At 40.1% G+C, this 19,151-nt stretch overlaps 1 protein-coding gene and 1 pseudogene across 5 annotated transcripts in view; one reads left to right on the top strand and one right to left on the bottom strand.

Annotated features, from left to right (window-relative positions):
- LOC479708 (S-adenosyl-L-methionine-dependent tRNA 4-demethylwyosine synthase TYW1) overlaps positions 1-19,151 on the top strand; it is a 245,697-nt gene that overhangs the window by 134,626 nt on the left and 91,920 nt on the right. The window lies entirely within an intron of this gene.
- LOC119872394 lies at positions 9,153-9,250 on the bottom strand (annotated as a pseudogene).

Genomic DNA, 19,151 nt, shown 5'->3' on the forward strand with positions numbered 1-19,151 from the left:
CAACAAAAAATGAGGAGCATAGAGAGAGTGAGTCTGGGAATAATTTGATAAAGGTTCAATTCCATGCAAGTATGATATGTTCTGTACAATTCAAAGAAATAGTTTCCAGAAAGATAGAAGGGGAAGGTTAAGGTATGAGGAAAAAGAAATTTGCTTTCTCAGTTGGTCTCTAACAACTGTATCAAAAAGAAGGTAAAGTACAATGTTTTATGTAGAAGCCACTGTGCAGTGGGTTGGATGGGAAGAATGAAATGGAAAGAGTGAACAGTAGATACTAATGTAATAAATACTAACCTTTTGAACCAAAAGCAACAATATTATTTAATGAAAAAATGAGAGATATTCCTTTTTATCAGTTAATTCTTTAAGCATCTGCTAAAAACCAATTTGAAAATAAGTATTACTATAATGAAGAAAATAAGATGACTTCTATGCCACCAGAATTCAAAAATAAAAAACATTACTGCTGTAATGCTGTGTGTCTTCCAGAGTTTTAGTTCACATGTGTATGTATATGTGTGTGTATTTTACTTACAAGATGAAATCATACCATACATATTTTTACAACTGTACTTCTTATTTATAATACCATTATTTAAAATATTTATTTAAAATATCAACTTCTGTCATCATAGATTAATTTTGCCTATCTTGTGGATATAACAGTTTAATTTTGCCTTTGGCAGCCTTCCCTGACTCCCTTCTTCCTCTTCCCTGGTTTATATCCCTCACTGCCTAAATCCAGCAGTTAGGAACTTGAAAGGTGCTTGAGAGAAGGCACAGTGTCTATCATGTCTTTTTGCCTACCATGGTATTCCCAGCTCCCATCACAGTGTGACACACAATTGCAACACAATCAGAATGGATTGATCCACTCCCCTCTTGATGTGTATTTAATTGTTTCCCAGTGATTTGTCTTGGCATGATAGTTCTGAGCTTGGGATTCTGAAACAAGACTAGGTTTGAATCCTATCTCTTACCACTTCTTGGCTGTGCAATATTGGACATGGGGCTCAGTTTTCTCATCTGTAAAATGGGGTTAATAACAGTCCTTACCTCATAAGGTCTGATAGAGACATCCAAAGACATCATGGAGTGCTTGTGTTTAAACTTTAAAATATAATGCCCTCTATCACCAATTTTGTGTTTATGATTGATTTTTAAAATCATTTTAAAGGATATGATGGTAAATACTCATGTAACTACTAAGTAGTTTAAGAAATAAAATATAAATTCAGTTATAGTCCCTGTGAATTTCTTTCCTATATTTTCTTTCCTTTCCTCTGTTTCAGAGGTAATCAATATCTATTTTGTGTTTATCATTCCATGCTATTTTTATACTTCACTCTATATTTATAACTCCACAAACAGCTGTTTTCCATTTTTTAAAACGGTATGTAATAGTATCATTGTGCAACTTGTCCTTTTTTTCTGACCATTTAAAAAATAAAATTTACCATTTTACATGTACAGTTCAGTGACATTATATACATGCACATTGTTGTGTAACCACCACCACCACCACCACCACCACCACCACCACCACCATCCATCTCCAGAATGTTTTTATCTTCCCAAACTGAAACTATACACCCATTAAACAGTAACTTCTATCCTTCCCCCGCAGTTTTGTTGGTTTAATATTATATTTGTGAGATTTACTCGTGTTGCTGCCTTCTGCTTTTGAGATATTGTGACTGCTATGTGGCAGTACGTTCTGTAAATATCCCACAGTGCATCAGTCATTCTCCTGGGGATGGACATTGAGGGTTTTCTGAAGTTTTCAACTCTGCCGTGAACATTATTGAAACTGTCGCGTATACCTGTGCAGGAATAGTTTCTTTAGGGCCCATAACTAGTAGTGAAAGCTAGCTGAATTGTAAAATATACACATCTTCAACTAGATTTTTTTCCCCCTAAAGTACTCAGAGTGGCTATGCTTCAGAGGCCAGTGTAGGAGACTTTCCATTTTCTGTCCTCACAAACAGGTGATATTGTCAAATTTTAAATTTTCCAGGCTGATGGATGTGACTTGGTGTCTGTTTGTGGTTTTATTTGCATTCCTCTAATTTGTGGGGTGAGCATCTTCTCATTTTGGGGGCCATTTCCTTAGTCACCTTTACATACCTTATTTTTCCACTGGTTGTGTGTGTGTGTGTGTGTGTGTGTGATTAATTAATTAATTAATTAGTTAGTTAATTAATTTTAGGATTATTTCTTTCAGTAACGGTCTTTCCCTAACATTGGTAGGATTTGTTTTCTCACTTCCTTCAAGACTCCATTCAAATATCACCTCATCAGAGAGTTATTCACTGGCTGTCCTGTGGAAAAGAGTTTCCCTCCTTGAGAGCATTCCTGTCGCTCTTCCCTGCTGATTTTTCACATAGCAGAGGTCACTACCTGACTTGTGTGTTATTGTCTATCTCTTCTGCAATTTGAACGCGAGCTCATGAGAGCAGGGATGTTGTCTCGTTCACTGCTATATCCTCAGTGACTCCAGTTGTACTTTGCCTGTAGTACATGTTTAATAAACATTTATAGAATGAATATAAGAACACATGTTTGCTGGTATTCTGGTTCCCAGAAATGATTACCCCTACCTTGGTCTATGTAGAATAAATACATGCTAAAGGATAATAAAAGGACTCCATTCATCCAGCTGTGAGAGCCTCAGCATGGTGAGTGCATCTAGTTTGTCAGAGAGTCTGGGGAAAAGCACAGAAGATTTCTGCTGGGCCAGAAATCTCTCAACTCAAGTTCACAAATATGCAGGTAACCACTCATAATTCTGCCAGTCTCCCCTCTGCATCAGCTGGACAGAAACTCCTCCGAACCAATTGGAATGGAGACACACATGTCCTACGTCCATGTTTCCTTTTTACTTGGGATATATTTACATACCATGAAATATTCCCTTCCAGAGTGTGATCAGTGATTTTTAGTACGTTCATGATGCTGTGCAGCTCATCACTACTGTGTCATTTCTGTATATTTGTATCACCCCAGCCAAGTTTCTTTTTTATTTATAATGTTAAAACATCTTTTTAAAAAGCTTTTATGGTTTGTGCTTTGGTCTCCAAGTACCTCTATTTCTCTGTAGAGTGAGTGGTGCCTTCCAGGTCTGCTGCTCCTTGGGGTTTGCCCAGCAAACCCACGCAGGCTCGATCTAGCACACACCCAGCGGTTCCCAGGGTGTTCATCCCAGTCAGCCTCACTGGTGAGCCTGGAGGCTAGGTTCAGAATTGAGGTATATGTAAGGCAGACATTGGATCTTACAGAGATCATTATTACTGCTTTTTATGTGTAATAATAAAGCTTCAGAAGCTAACATTTATTAAATGATGGCTTACTAGGTTTTAGTTCTGCAGGAACTAACATATTTTAGTGAGTGTAAAAGTTGCAAGTTTTCCTGTTTTCTTAGAGGTGTTTTTGGTTGAGAATTGGTTGGTTCAAGTGACCTCCTTCATCTACCAGTTTTAGAAAGAAAGGTGCTAGAACTAAAGATGAATGAAGTCCTCAGAATTCCTCCTCTCTTGCAATTCACCCCTTCTTTATTGTTATTTGTTTCTAAGACTAAGACTTTTTCTTCATCCCTTGCTAAGTGTGATGGCCCTACCTAACAGAGAATGGTAAAGTGCTCTTTGCTGTTTCTACTGGGTAGAAACATTAAAGGAATCTGGCTTGGTAGAGTAGAATACTTCAACACCACGTTGCCAGTTGACACAGAGCCCCTGGGAGGCATTACTCCTTAACTTGGTCTGCAGAGCGGAACACTGCAGCTTCCCCATTGGATAGATTTGTATGTCTGGAGGTGGGCACTGAGACCCAGGCATAAAAATAGAAATGTCTAAGGTGACCTGTAGGAGGAATCCATGAAGCACCCCTTGCATCAGGCATCCTACCTGGAGGGCCTGTCTCTTCATCACTGTGGTGTTTTTTAGTAAGCGCCTCCCCAGAGAGGCATCACAACCACTGTTGAGCATGACCTTATCTTAGCAGCAGTGTCCCATGCTCCCACCCCATGCCCCTCTTCAGGGCACTGAGATACATGTGGATGGGGAAACCTGGGAGATGGCTGTTCATCTGGGATCAGCCTTGTGTTCTTGTTAAATAGTTGAAGTAGCTTTTGAGAAAGCCTCTGGGCAGCTAGCTTACTGAGGCTGAGGGCTTACTTTGCGGACGCTGCACTTCACAAATGAGTAGAGAACTCCACCTCAGCCGGGATGGCCTCTGTACGGATACTCAGTGCTGAGGAGCCTTGGCTTTCCTGGGGCTTGATTTCTAGAACATGTGTAGTTATTTCTAAACACAAAAGGGTGACAAAGTCCTACATGATCTTCTAGGTCAGGACATCACCATTTACTTGTCAGTACTCTTCTGTTTTTATTCTGCGGGCCTCTTGGTTTGCATTGCCTTAGACCAGCTAAAGACCTGCCAAAGACCCTCCCTTGTATGAACCCTAGGAAATGTAGTGTTTGGCATCTATATGGTGCCAAACAGGGAATGTGGGGTACTGAACTGGTGACCCTCCTGGCCAATTCAAGGACATACAGTGGTTTCTGGAAATGTGTGGGTACTCCCGGTGGATCATCCTATATTCATTCACATGCATCACTTTGGTAGATTTTCTAAAGAAAGTCCTGATCTCTAGCCACTGAATATCAGTTGAAAGTGAAAAAGAAAATTTGACCAGGATAGGGTCAGCTGCTAGTATACAGTTGTCCTTACCCAGACTCAAAAGCCCTGAGAGGACATAAATGAGGACGCCAGCAGTCTTGTACCTGGCAGTGCTCTTCAGGTGGTCCAGTGCTGCATCACATGTTCAGGGTGGAGGAGGGCAGTAGAGGTTATGAGTTGGGTAATTGGATGCTAATGTTATAGTGATGCTTTGTTATTAAGATTCAACCCTGGGGATCCCTGGGTGGCGCAGCGGTTTAGCGCCTGCCTTTGGCCCAGGGCGCGATCCTGAAGACCCGGGATCGAATCCCACGTCGGGCTCCCGGTGCATGGAGCCTGCTTCTCCCTCTGCCTGTGTCTCTGCCTCTCTCTCTCTGTGTGTGACTATCATAAATAAATAAGTAAGTAAGTAAGTAAGGAAAGAAAGAAAGAAAGAAAGAAAGAAAGAAAGAAAGAAAGAAAGAAAGATTGATTCAACCCTGATTCTCAACACTCATGGACTAGCAAGATGATGGAGTGGAATAGATACCTGCATGGTCTTTTGCAGTCTTTTGATGGAGCTTGTGCCCCGGAGCCACACTATCTGTGTTTTTAAATACTGGCTCCACCTCTGAAAGCTTTGTGATCTTAGGCAGCATCCTTGTGCTTCAATTCCTTTATCTGTAACATGGGGACAATAGGGCACCCAACTCATCAGGTTATTGTGAGATTGGAGGAGTTATTATAGAAATTGTTTAGTGTAAGTCTTAATAGCTGATAACATACTTATAACTCTCTAAAAGGTTTAATGGAAATTTATAATCTATATTTCATTTTGGGGATTTTATATATCCTGAATTTTAAAAATATATATTCTTTTAAATAAAAATTACTCAGTAAAAACACCAACTTAAATTTATATCTATTTTGGATATGTACATTTTAAAGCATTTCAAGTGTACATGGTCTCTCTGTTTTGAATATTTAGACTAGAAATAACCTTTTAAAAAAAAACAAAACAAAAACCACAAAAAACCACAACTCTGTAACTCTATAGAGGCAGGAGAAGTTCAGTTTAGGAGATTCTGAAAAGTTTTTTTTTTTTTTTTTTTTGAAAAGTTTTGATACAAACATCTTCAGCACATAAACTTCTTTGTTGCTTTACTTCATGTGTGTTATCTGTGGATCCTTTTTATCAGGAGTTTTAAAATGGAACAAATATTTGCAACACTTGAAGCAAGTTTATTTAGACAAATACATACATATATTTATATGCATAAATGTGCTTATATTTTTGTGGTATCTCCATGTTTATTTATATATATATGTACATGTATATATGTATTTTGCAGTATCTCCCAATAAAAAATTGAAGTCTCAAAACATGAGAAACTGTAATGATCACCATATGAAAAAGTTCTGTTTCTCTCCTAAGGGTTATTTTCTTTGTGAATCATTACATTCCTTCGTAACCTATTAACATAAGAGGGAAAAGATTCCTTGTCTTTTGCCTTTAGAACTTATACTAGTTAAACCTCTTACTTCTTTCCTTGAATTTTTCCATGATATGATGTTGTGTTTTGGTATGGGAATAGTTTTGAAAAAAAGATTTCTAAATCCAAGTTTAAAATAAAGTGAATAAAATACCAAACTATTTTAAATTTAATGAAAATGCTACTACCAATCATTAAGTAAAAGAGTAATAAATCCAATAGAGAAATAAGCCAAAGATACAAACCCTTAATGGAAAATGAAATACAAATGACCCATAAATACAGATAAAAATCTCATTGAGGAAACAAGTGCTCTACATCTCTGGTGAGAATATAAATTGATACAACCTCATCTTTGAAGGACGCTTTTATACTGTCTATTAAAATAAAAAATGTATGTGCCCTTTGAGTGAGTGGCTCATATCTGATAATTTACCCTGAGACATAGTTACATCCACATGATTAAAATATATGCAGGATTACTCATTATGACATTATTTATAATAGCAAAAGATTGAAAGCAAACTAAGTATCCATCAGCAGAGAATCAGTTAAGTAAAATATGGTACAGCCTTCTGTATACAAGAAGTCTGACTTCTTTTTGACCTGAATGTCTGAAGTTGGAGGGAGATCTTTGGCTTTTTCCACTTTGTACCTTTTCAGAGTTTTCTTACTTGTAGAAAGGATAACCATCAGAAACTGCTCCGAGAAGATAATTTTTCTAGGAAAAAGAATCATAAATACCTTTTTGTATTCCTCCTCTTTCTAGTATTAACGGTCACTACTGAAGCTTGACCAAAGTAGAGAAGATGTTGTAGAAGCTAAAACAGCCCCAGCAGAGAGCAGAAATACGGTGGTAAACCAGATGATAGCAGGTTACAGAAAGTAGGACATGTTAATTGACTCATGTATGAACATTGTCATCTTAAGCACTTTTTCAACATTACATATATTTGTTTTTCCTAAATATTCTAACCAACACTTAAAATAATTGCCAAGACTTACACTCGTGACTGGTCATCTTAAACAGGTTATTTGATTACCATTTGGGACAAGTTTACTGAGAAACAAAGGCTTTTCTTTCAAATTCCATCTCCAGTTATTGTTACTGCCTTTTTTTTTTTTTTTTCCCTTTTAAGGCTTTCAGGCAGTGATTGTTTCTGCAGTTAGTATTTAGTCAGAGTATTTGGTGGAACTCCAGGGGGCATCTTTCCAGTCTTCAGAAAGTGAGCATAGGGGAGATGTTGGATTCCACCATGGCACATACCAGCTTTGTGACTTTGTCTAAATGACTGGACCTCTGGAAAGCCTTTGCTTCCTCATCAGTTAAGTGGAGTTAAGAGGAGTTCTCCTCACATGCCAGACTGCGTTTAGGGATTAAGTGACATAACACATGTGAAACTCTTAGTACAGTGCTTGGCACATGAGCTCCATAATGTTAATGCATGAGCTCCATAATGTTAATGCTATTCTTAATGAAATTAGTTCAGACTTATATAGTGATCATTTGCCTCTTAGAATAATTTTTGGTTACAAATGATTGTCAGCATTTTAGAGACTGTTTTTTACTGTACTCATTTCAGCCAACTCTTACTTTGAGTTTATTACGTTTTAAGTCTTGTGCTAGACCCAGGGATATAATTGGATATGGTCCGGTGCCCTAGAGGAATTGCAGTCTTCTGGGGACAAACAGACAATTTCAGCAGGTGGTGACAGGTGCTGGGAGGATGTACAAGGAGTGCAGGAACATAAGGAGTCACAGGGATCCATGCTTCCTGTAGACAGGAAGTGAGCCTGAGACTTAAGCATCAGTTGTTACTGAAGGCAGAATCTGTAAAGGTCACAGAATGGTCCGGAGTTAAAAGTAGGCTTTCTTCCAACCTAGGTCTCCCAGCTTCTCAGTGCTCCTTGGGTGCCCCCACTGCTTACTAAGGTACATTCCCAGTGGGAAAGAAGAGCAGAGATTGGAGATATATAAAGCCTGTGTGGCTTGTTAGCAGGTTCAGTTCTACAGGAATCCCAGAGCAAGGAGGTGGGCGAGGTGAGGAGTGGAATGACAAGAGATAAAACTAGTGTTAGGAAGGAAGTTCTTTAACTGTGGCTGAAACAACAGCAACAACACAAAAACAAATCTATACTAATTCAAAAAATGGAAAATGGTCTTAGAGATCTCTCTGTCCACACATTTATAGTGCCTAGCACACCCAGTTTTAAAAAATCTGTTAAAATCTGTGGTTCTAAAAATACTCTTAATTAATCATTTGAAGGTGAAAAAAGCATTTTTAAAATGTTTCTTCCAATTAGATACTTTTTTGACTTAAAATTATGTTGAACAAAAACATAGTAGTTGTATAACTATGGGGTTGTGGATGATATTTTAACAAGTTTTCTAGTTTTCATTAAAAATAAAATCAATGGGATGCCTGGGTGGCTCAGTGGTTGGGTGTCTGCCTTCGGCTCAGGGAGTGATCCTGGAGTTCTGGGATCCAGCCCCACATCAGGCTCCCTGCATAGAGCCTGCTTCTCCCTCTGCCTGTTTCTCTGCCCTCCCCCTCTGTCTCATGAATAAATAAATAAAATATTTTAAAAATCTATGATAACATTAGAACAATTTATATTTTATCTTTGAAGTTTGCTATAATTTATATAGGTCATTAATGTGGCAGTAGATAATTTATTCAGTAGAAATTTCTAGAACTTGATGGTCTAAATAACCAAACACACAGAGTAGTATCTGTTTTGGACAGAGGACTTTCAGGGCCAAAGCTGTTTTCCATCTGAGAAAGTGTCTTTTTTACATGAAGCCTGATGTATATTAAGGTCAGCGCTGAGTAGATTGTGGCTTGAATGATGGTGAATAGTAGTGACACACTGCAGCTCAAAAAATAATAAATGGTTTTAAAGATCTGGCTAGCCACAAGTTAATAGAATTTTATCTACCCTTTGACCTTCAATTCATATCATCAGATTATCCGAAGGATATGGGAAGAGACATTTAAAAAAAAAAATACGGAATGCTTCACAAATTTGCATGTCGTCCTTGCACAGGGGCCATGCCGATCTTCTTCCAATTTTAGTATATGTGCTGCTGAAGTGAGCACAAGAGATACCTTTTCAAATATAGGCACACCATACAGATAGTCTCCCTGCAGGGTATGAGTTTCTCAGTACAACACCTTTTTGTTTTTAATACCCAGACTTCATAGAGCATGGGAGTCTTTCACTACAGTTTTTTAACTGATATTTACAAGGGCAAAATTTATATTTTTTCAAAACATAATGCAGCTTTTAAAACAAAATGATAATGCAAGGAAAGTCCTGAATGACATTCCAGATAAGTAGGTAGATCATCAGAGTCAGGAGTAGGTGATTTGAACAACTCACCAAATGGTTGCTGAGGGGGATTGGCTTCTGGAGGGTGCCGCCATTGTGGGAGGCCACTTTGCTTTACTGCACACAGTTGCTGTTAACCTGCTTTGTTTTTACTTAAGTCAGGAAGTAGTGTTTAAACATTATAACAGACTGATACAATAGTTATCAAGGCATTTTACCTTGTTTTAGTTTCATTTTAAGAAGTCTGAAGGTTTTTTTTTTTTTTTTTTCTTTTTTTTTTTTTTATTGGTGTTCAATTTACTAACATACAGAATAATACCCAGTGCCCGTCACCCATTCACTCCCACCCCCCGCCCTCCTCCCCTTCTACCACCCCTAGTTCGTTTCCCAGAGTTAGCAGTCTTTACGTTCTGTCTCCCTTTCTGATATTTCCCACACATTTCTTCTCCCTTCCCTTATATTCCCTTTCACTATTATTTATATTCCCCAAATGAATGAGAACATATAATGTTTGTCCTTCTCCGACTGACTTACTTCACTCAGCATAATACCCTCCAGTTCCATCCACGTTGAAGCAAATGGTGGGTATTTGTCATTTCTAATAGCTGAGTAATATTCCATTGTATACATAAACCACATCTTCTTTATCCATTCATCTTTCGTTGGACACCGAGGCTCCTTCCACAGTTTGGCTATAGTGGCCATTGCTGCTAGAAACATCGGGGTGCAGGTGTCCCGGCGTTTCATTGCATTTGTATCTTTGGGGTAAATCCCCAACAGTGCAATTGCTGGGTCGTAGGGCAGGTATATTTTTAACTGTTTGAGGAACCTCCACACAGTTTTCCAGAGTGGCTGCACCAGTTCACATTCCCACCAACAGTGCAGGAGGGTTCCCTTTTCTCCGCATCCTCTCCAACATTTGTTGTTTCCTGCCTTGTTAATTTTCCCCATTCTCACTGGTGTGAAGTGGTATCTCATTGTAGTTTTGATTTGTATTTCCCTGATGGCAAGTGATGCAGAGCATTTTCTCATATGCATGTTGGCCATGTCTATGTCTTCCTCTGTGAGATTTCTGTTCATGTCTTTTGCCCACTTCATGATTGGATTGTTTGTTTCTTTGGTGTTGAGTTTAATAAGTTCTTTATAGATCTTGGAAACTAGCCCTTTATCTGATATGTCATTTGCAAATATCTTCTCCCATTCTGTAGGTTGTCTTTGAGTTTTGTTGACTGTATCCTTTGCTGTGCAAAAGCTTCTTATCTTGATGAAGTCCCAATAGTTCATTTTTGCTTTTGTTTCTTTTGCCTTCGTGGATGTATCTTGCAAGAAGTTACTATGGCCGAGTTCAAAAAGGGTGTTGCCTGTGTTCTTCTCTAGGATTTTGATGGAATCTTGTCTCACATTTAGATCTTTCATCCATTTTGAGTTTATCTTTGTGTATGGTGCAAGAGAGTGGTCTAGTTTCATTCTTCTGCATGTGGATGTCCAATTTTCCCAGCACCATTTATTGAAGAGACTGTCTTTCTTCCAATGGATAGTCTTTCCTCCTTTATCGAATATTAGTTGCCCATAAAGTTCAGGGTCCACTTCTGGATTCTCTATTCTGTTCCACTGATCTATGTGTCTGTTTTTGTGCCAGTACCACACTGTCTTGATGACCACAGCTTTGTAGTACAACCTGAAATCTGGCATTGTGATGCCCCCAGATATGGTTTTCTTTTTTAAAATTCCCCTGGCTATTCGGGGTCTTTTCTGATTCCACACAAATCTTAAAATAATTTGTTCTAACTCTCTGAAGAAAGTCCATGGTATTTTGATAGGGATTGCATTAAACGTGTATATTGCCCTGGGTAACATTGACATTTTCACAATATTAATTCTGCCAATCCATGAGCATGGAATATTTTTCCATCTCTTTGTGTCTTCCTCAATTTCTTTCAGAAGTGTTCTATAGTTTTGAGGGTATAGATCCTTTACATCTTTGGTGAGGTTTATTCCTAGGTATCTTATGCTTTTGGGTGCAATTGTAAATGGGATTGACTCCTTAATTTCTCTTTCTTCAGTCTCATTGTTAGTGTATAGAAATGCCACTGACTTCTGGGCATTGATTTTGTATCCTGCCACGCTACCGAATTGCTGTATAAGTTCTAGCAATCTTGGGGTGGAGACTTTTGGGTTTTCTATGTAGAGTATCATGTCATCGGCGAAGAGAGAGAGTTTGACTTCTTCTTTGCCAATTTGAATGCCTTTAATGTCTTTTTGTTGTCTGATTGCTGAGGCTAGGACTTCCAGTACTATGTTGAATAGCAGTGGTGAGAGTGGACATCCCTGTCTTGTTCCTGATCTTAGGGGAAAGGCTCCCAGTGCTTCCCCATTGAGAATGATATTTGCTGTGGGCTTTTCATAGATGGCTTTTAAGATGTCGAGGAATGTTCCCTCTATCCCTACACTCTGAAGAGTTTTGATCAGGAATGGATGCTGTATTTTGTCAAATGCTTTCTCTGCATCCAATGAGAGGATCATATGGTTCTTGGTTTTTCTCTTGCTGATATGATGAATCACATTGATTGTTTTACGGGTGTTGAACCAGCCTTGTGTCCCAGGGATAAATCCTACTTGGTCATGGTGAATAATTTTCTTAATGTACTGTTGGATCCTATTGGCCAGTATCTTGTTGAGAATTTTTGCATCCATGTTCATCAGGGATATTGGTCTGTAATTCTCCTTTTTGGCGGGGTCTTTGTCTGGCTTTGGAATTAAGGTGATGCTGGCTTCATAGAACGAATTTGGAAGTACTCCATCTCTTTCTATCTTTCCAAACAGCTTTAGGAGAATAGGTATGATTTCTTCTTTAAACGTTTGATAAAATTCTCCTGGGAAGCCATCTGGCCCTGGACTCTTGTGTCTTGGGAGGTTTTTGATGACTGCTTCAATTTCCTCCCTGGTTATTGGCCTGTTCAGGTTTTCTATTTCTTCCTGTTCCAGTTTTGGTAGTTTGTGGCTTTCCAGGAATGCGTCCATTTCTTCTAGATTGCCTAATTTATTGGCGTATAGCTGTTCATAATATGTTTTTAAAATCGTTTGTATTTCCTTGGTGTTGGTAGTGATCTCTCCTTTCTCATTCATGATTTTATTAATTTGAGTCTTCTCTCTCTTCTTTTTAATAAGGCTGGCTAATGGTTTATCTATCTTATTAATTCTTTCAAAGAACCAACTCCTGGTTCTGTTGATCTGTTCCACAGTTCTTCTGGTCTCGATTTCGTTGAGTTCTGCTCGAATCTTTATTAACTCCCTTCTTCTCTTGGGTGTAGGATCTATTTGCTGTTTTTTCTCTAGCTCCTTTATGTGTAAGGTTAGCTTTTGTATTTGAGTTCTTTCCAGTTTTTGAATGGATGCTTGTATTGCGATGTATTTCCCCCTTAGGACTGCTTTTGCTGCATCCCAAAGATTTTGAACAGTTGTATCTTCATTCTCATTAGTTTCCATGAATCTTTTTAATTCTTCCTTAATTTCCTGGTTGACCCTTTTATCTTTTAGCAGGATGGTCCTTAACCTCCATGTGTTTGAGGTCCTTCCAAACTTCTTGTTGTGATTTAGTTCTAATTTCAAGGCATTATGGTCCGAGAATATGCAGGGGACAATCCCAATCTTTTGGTATCGGTTCAGACCCGATTTGTGACCCAATATGTGGTCTATTCTGGAGAAAGTTCCATGTGCGCTTGAGAAGAATGTGTATTCAGTTGAGTTTGGATGTAAAGTTCTGTAGATATCTGTGAAATCCATCTGGTCCAGTGTATCATTTAAAGCTCTCGTTTCTTTGGAGATGTTTTGCTTAGAAGACCTATCGAGTATAGAAAGAGCTAGATTGAAGTCACCAAGTATAAGTGTATTATTATCTAAGTATTTCTTCACTTTGCTTAATAATTGATTTATATATTTGGCAGTTCCCACATTCGGGGCATATATATTGAGGATTGTTAAGTCCTCTTGTTGAATAGATCCTTTAAGTATGATATAGTGTCCCTCTTCATCTCTCACTACAGTCTTTGGGGTAAATTTTAGTTTATCTGATATAAGGATGGCTACCCCTGCTTTCTTTTGAGGACCATTCGAATGGTAAATGGTTCTCCAACCTTTTATTTTCAGGCTGTAGGTGTCCTTCTGTCTAAAATGAGTCTCTTGTAGACAGCAAATAGATGGGTCCTGCTTTTTTATCCAGTCTGAAACCCTGCGCCTTTTGATGGGGTCATTAAGCCCGTTCACATTCAGAGTTACTATTGAGAGATATGAGTTTAGTGTCATCATGATATCTATTCAGTCTTTGTTTTTGTGGACTGTTCCACTGAACTTCTTCTTAAAGGGGAATTTTAAGAGGCCCCCTTAAAATTTCTTGCAGAGCTGGTTTGGAGGTCACATATTCTTTTAGTTGCTGCCTGTCTTGGAAGCTCTTTATCTCTCCTTCCATTTTGAATGAGAGCCTTGCTGGATAAAGTATTCTTGGCTGCATGTTCTTCTCATTTAGGACCCTGAATATATCCTGCCAGCCCTTTCTGGCCTGCCAGGTCTCTGTGGAGAGGTCTGCTGTTACCCTAATACTCCTCCCCATAAAAGTCAGGGATTTCTTGTCTCTTGCTGCTTTAAGGATCTTCTCCTTATCTTTGGAATTTGCAAGCTTCACAATTAAATGTCGAGGTGTTGAACGGTTTTTATTGATTTTAGGGGGGGATCTCTCTATTTCCTGGATCTGAATGCCTGTTTCCCTTCCCAGATTAGGAAAGTTTTCAGCTAGAATTTGTTCAAATACATATTCTGGCCCTCTGTCCCTTTCGGCGCCCTCGGGAACCCCAATTAAACGTAGGTTTTTCTTCCTCAGGCTGTCGTTTATTTCCCTTAATCTATCTTCATGGTCTTTTAATTGTTTGTCTCTTTTTTCCTCAGTTTCTCTCTTTGCTATCAACTTGTCTTCTAGGTCACTCACTCGTTCTTCCACCTCGTTAACCCTCGTCGTTAGGACTTCTAGTTTGGATTGCATCTCATTCAATTGATTTTTAATTTCTGCCTGATTAGCTCTAAATTCTGCAGTCATGAAGTCTCTTGAGTCCTTTATACTTTTTTCTAGAGCCACCAGTAGCTGTATAATAGTGCTTCTGAATTGGCTTTCTGACATTGAATTGTAATCCAGATTTTGTAACTCTGTGGGAGAGAGGACTGTTTCTGATTCTTTCTTTTGAGGTGAGGTTTTCCTTCTAGTCATTTTGCTCAGTGCAGAGTGGCCAAAAGCAAGTTGTATTGGGAAAAAGAGAAAAAGAGAGGAGAGAAAGAAGGAAAGAAAAGAGAAAGAGAAAAAAAAAGAAAAAAAAAGGGAAGAAAAAGAAAAAAAAAATGAGAAAAAAAAAAAAAGAAAAAGAGAAAGAAAAAGAAAGGAGAAAAAAAGGGGGTGGGGGAAGGAAACAAATCAAAAAGCAAAACAAAACAAAAACAAAAACAAAAACAAAAACAAACAAACAAAAAAAGAACCACCGGGGAGTATCTTCTGATTCTGTGTTCTTTAAGTCCCTTGGCTTCTCCTGGAAGTTGTCAGTCTAGCTGGTGTTCTGGGGGAGGGGCCTGTTGTGCTGATTTTCAGGTGTTAGCAGTTGGGGGAGCTGCTGTGCCCCTGCCTGGTGCGGGGCTCGGTGGGGGTTGTTTACCCCGTGAGGCCGCAGGAGGAACAGCCCCAGTGGCGGGGCAGCTCTGGAACCTGGATTCAGCTCCGGCAGGAACTCCGGAGCTCTCGGTCTGCAGGGCCTGGAGGCTCCGGGGCGGGGCCGCTGATGTGCTCAGCTGGGGCAGGAGCGTCCTTGCTGTCCTGGGCCCTCCCGGCCTCTGCCTGTCCCGGGGGAGGCGGGATCCTGGGCTGTGTCCCGGCGCCCTGTGCTCCGGAGCCTGCGCTGGTGGATTCGCGCTCCCGGGCCGCGCAGCCCCCTCCGTGGAGCCGCCGCCCGAGCCCCTCCGAGCTGCTCCTGGAACCGCGCAGCCCCCTCCGCACGGAGCCTCTTCCTCTGCCCGAGCCCCTCCGAGCTGCTCCCGGGGCCGCGCAGCCCCCTCCGCGGAGCCGCCGCCCGAGCCCCTCCAGCTGCTCCGGGTCCCTCCGGGTCCCCCGTGCGTGCTGCAGCCCTTAGGGAGCTCGGCGCACTCTCCTGGGGCGCAGGTGTCTGTCAGTGTCCCTGGAGCCCGAGGGCATCCCCGCCCTCCTGGGTCCTGCTCCAACTCCCCGCGAGCCCCTTTCCGCCCGGGAAGGTCGGTGCAGCTCCTGCTCCTCCGGGACGGGGCTCTCCTGTCCTGGGGACACTCGCCCCGGCCTCAGCCCGGCTCCTCGCGGGGCCCCTCCCCCTTGGAGGCCTTTGTTCCTTTATTTCTTTTTCCCGTCCTCCTACCTTGATAGAAGCGCGAACTCTTCTCACTGTAGCATTCCAGCTGGTCTCTCTTTAAATCTCAGGCCGAATTCATAGATTTTCAGGATAATTTGAAGGTTTTCTAGGTGGTTTGGTGGAGACAGGTGATTTGGAGACCCTACTCTTCCGCCATCTTGCTCCTGAAGTCTGAAGGTTTTGAGTTGATGTGTAGCATTTTAATTTTTCTCACTTAAAATAATGGGAAATATGCTTCATTTTGCATTTTTATTGTGATAAGATTCAGGAACAGATTACTGCTATTAGCTGGGAGATGCTTGTATTACTATTGTTTCCTGATATTTAATTAACCAATGATACGATTAAAAAATTTTTTTTTTCATTTATTATTTGAGAGGGAGGGGAAGAGTGAGCAGGAGAGAGAGTAGCATCAGCGTGGGGAGAGGCAGAGGGAAAGGGACAAGTGGACTCTGTGCTGAGCATGGAGCCTGACGTAGGGCTGGATCCCAGGACACCAGGATCATGACCTGAGCTAAAGGCAGACACTTAACTGACTGAACCACCCAGGCACCCCCATGGTATGACGGTTCTTGAGGTGTATTGAGTGTGTTTTCTATGGCCTCTTTTATTTTTTTAAGGTTTTACTTAAATTCCAGTTAAGATACAGTTGTTACATTAATTTCAGGTGTATAATCTAGTGATTCAGCACTCTTAAGTACAACAGCCAGTGGTCATCATGAGGAGTGCACTCCTTAATCCCCATCACGTATTTCACCCCTCTCCCCACCGTGTCCCCTCTGGTAACCATCAGTTCTGTATAGTTAAGAATCTGTTTCTTGGTTTGTCCTATAGCCACTTTTCTAGATGTCTTTCATCTTTCTGCTGCCCACTATATTTTAAATTGATCTTTGTAGTTCTTACTTAGGCATAAATTTGAGTTTTGGGGTAAATAATAATAATCATAATGCATGTATAACTTCTTATCTCCTTTGCAATATTGATGTTTTTTAGTCCTATGATATAATGTTGCTCTATTATTTACTGGTAATGATGGATTGCCTTACTCTAATATTTATCAATTTTCCTTTGTATTTTTATTTCATTTATTTCATTTTGATTTTTATAATGATCCCCTCTTATGTGTGCATAAAATTTATTATACTAGACCGTAAACCAATTTTTAAAAGACTGCAAAAACTGCATTCATTCGCTCATTCATTCAACAGATATTATTAAATGCTTAATATTTAGTCACGATTTTTCTAGCCACTGAGAATCAGTGAATAAAGAACATAAGATCCCTGTTCTGTGGTGGTGGAGATGAAATAAAGATATACCATTAGTAGGCCACTGAACACAATGTGGCAGGACCAAGAAAAGTTTAAAAAAAACAAAGCCCAGGGATCCCTGGGTGGCGCAGCGGTTTAGCGTCTGCCTTTGGCCCAGGGCGCGATCCTGGACACCCAGGATCGAATCCCACGTCAGGCTCCTGGTGCATGGAGCCTGCTTCTCCCTCTGCCCCCCCCCCCCCCTCTCTGTGTGACTATCATAAATAAAAAAAACAAATTAAAAAAAAAAACAAAAAACAAAAAAACAAAGCCCAACTATTTGGTGATACAAAAGAGTAACTTTCAATTTTTATTAGGTAAAAGGAAATCAGGACTATAATTAAAAATGTTTGTAAAATAGTGTGAATTCAAATACTGTATCAGTATCCAGAATTGAACCAAAGGTCATTGTATCCCTCGGGATTCAGAGTAGCTACGTATAAGAGATCTGCAAAGAGCGAGTGGTTATCAAGTTAGAAATGCTTTTTTTTCTAATGTCAACAGAAGCCTCAAAATAGGTGAACCAAACACTTAATATGGTATCTATGAATTAGGAGAAAATATGTATGTTGGTCTCTGTTCCTGGGTCCTGGCACAGAGCTCCTAGAACCTTTGTAATTTCCTAAGTGGTAAGAGTATTGGAGCATCTTTTGTTCTAGTATTTGATTTTTGACCCCAGGGCCTGACACAGCTCCAAAATCCCTTGGAATTTCCTGGTGATATATATCAGTGTCTTTTTCTAATGAGGTTGCCTTTCAGTGGCTTCTGGATGGGGGCTGGTCACCAGAAAGACCAAGCTTGGAATCTTCAGCCCCATATGTCCTTCTCTTCAGAAGGAAGGAGGGCTGAATATGGAGTCCGTGATCTCTCATGCCTATGTGAGGAAGCTTGCAAGAACTCCAGGGTTCAGGGAGCTTCTGGGTTACTCAACACATGGAGGTGCTGGGAGAGTACATGGCTAGAGAGGATATAGAAGCTCCTTGCCGCTTCTCACACACTTTGTGCTGCACATCTCTTCTACCTAGATGTTCATCTGTATCCTTTATCATATCCTTTCATAATAAGCTGGCATACAGTAAGTAAACTGTTATCTTGAGTTCTGTGAGCTGCTGTAGCAAATTAATCAAACCTAAGGAGGTTTTGGGAATTACCATTTTATAGCTGATCAGAAGCACTTGGACTTGCAATTGACATCTGAGGGGGGACAGTTTTGTGGGACTGAGCCCTTAACCTTTGGGATCTGGCTTTGTCTCCAGGTAGATAGGGTCAGAATTGAGATAAATTGTAGGACACCCAGCTGGTGTCACATAATAGCTTTGTATGGGAAAAATTTTCCCACATGGGGTTGGAATGTTATGAATGTGGTAGTAGTAGTAGTATCATCAGAGACCCAGGTTCTTGGCTTTCTCCTCTGACATTCAGCATAGGACTTCCATGCTGAAGTTTATTACTTCATGGTCCAAAATGCTTGCTAGAGCACCAGTCATCATATTGGCATTCCAGCCTTCATTTTGAGCAGGCAGTATAAGGACAGATACAAGAAGGGCACATCTTCTTTTTAAGATGATTTGTAGAACTCTTCCATTTACATCTTATTGGCCAGAATTTGGTCCCTTAGCACATCCTGCTAAGGGAGGCTGGGAAGTATCATCTTTTAGCTGAGTGTACTATTGTCCCTAAATAGTTCAGGCATTCTGCTTGATAAGGAAGAGGGGGAGAGTATTAGCAGATGACTAGCAATCTGCATCTGTGGACTAAGTATGAAATATAAATGTTAGACACATGACAGCAAAATAAGTTTATTGAGAGGAAGAAAATATTCAAGATAAAAGAAGTCAATTAATTTGGAGTTTTGAAAAGCCCCTGATGTTTACATATGGAAGATTTTTGATGACCATTACCAAAGTAATCTCAGTGGTTTGGTGGAGATGGAAGGCAGGTTGTATAAT

Source organism: Canis lupus, chromosome 6, assembly GCF_011100685.1.
Source record: "Canis lupus familiaris isolate Mischka breed German Shepherd chromosome 6, alternate assembly UU_Cfam_GSD_1.0, whole genome shotgun sequence".
Lineage (NCBI taxonomy): Eukaryota > Metazoa > Chordata > Mammalia > Carnivora > Canidae > Canis > Canis lupus.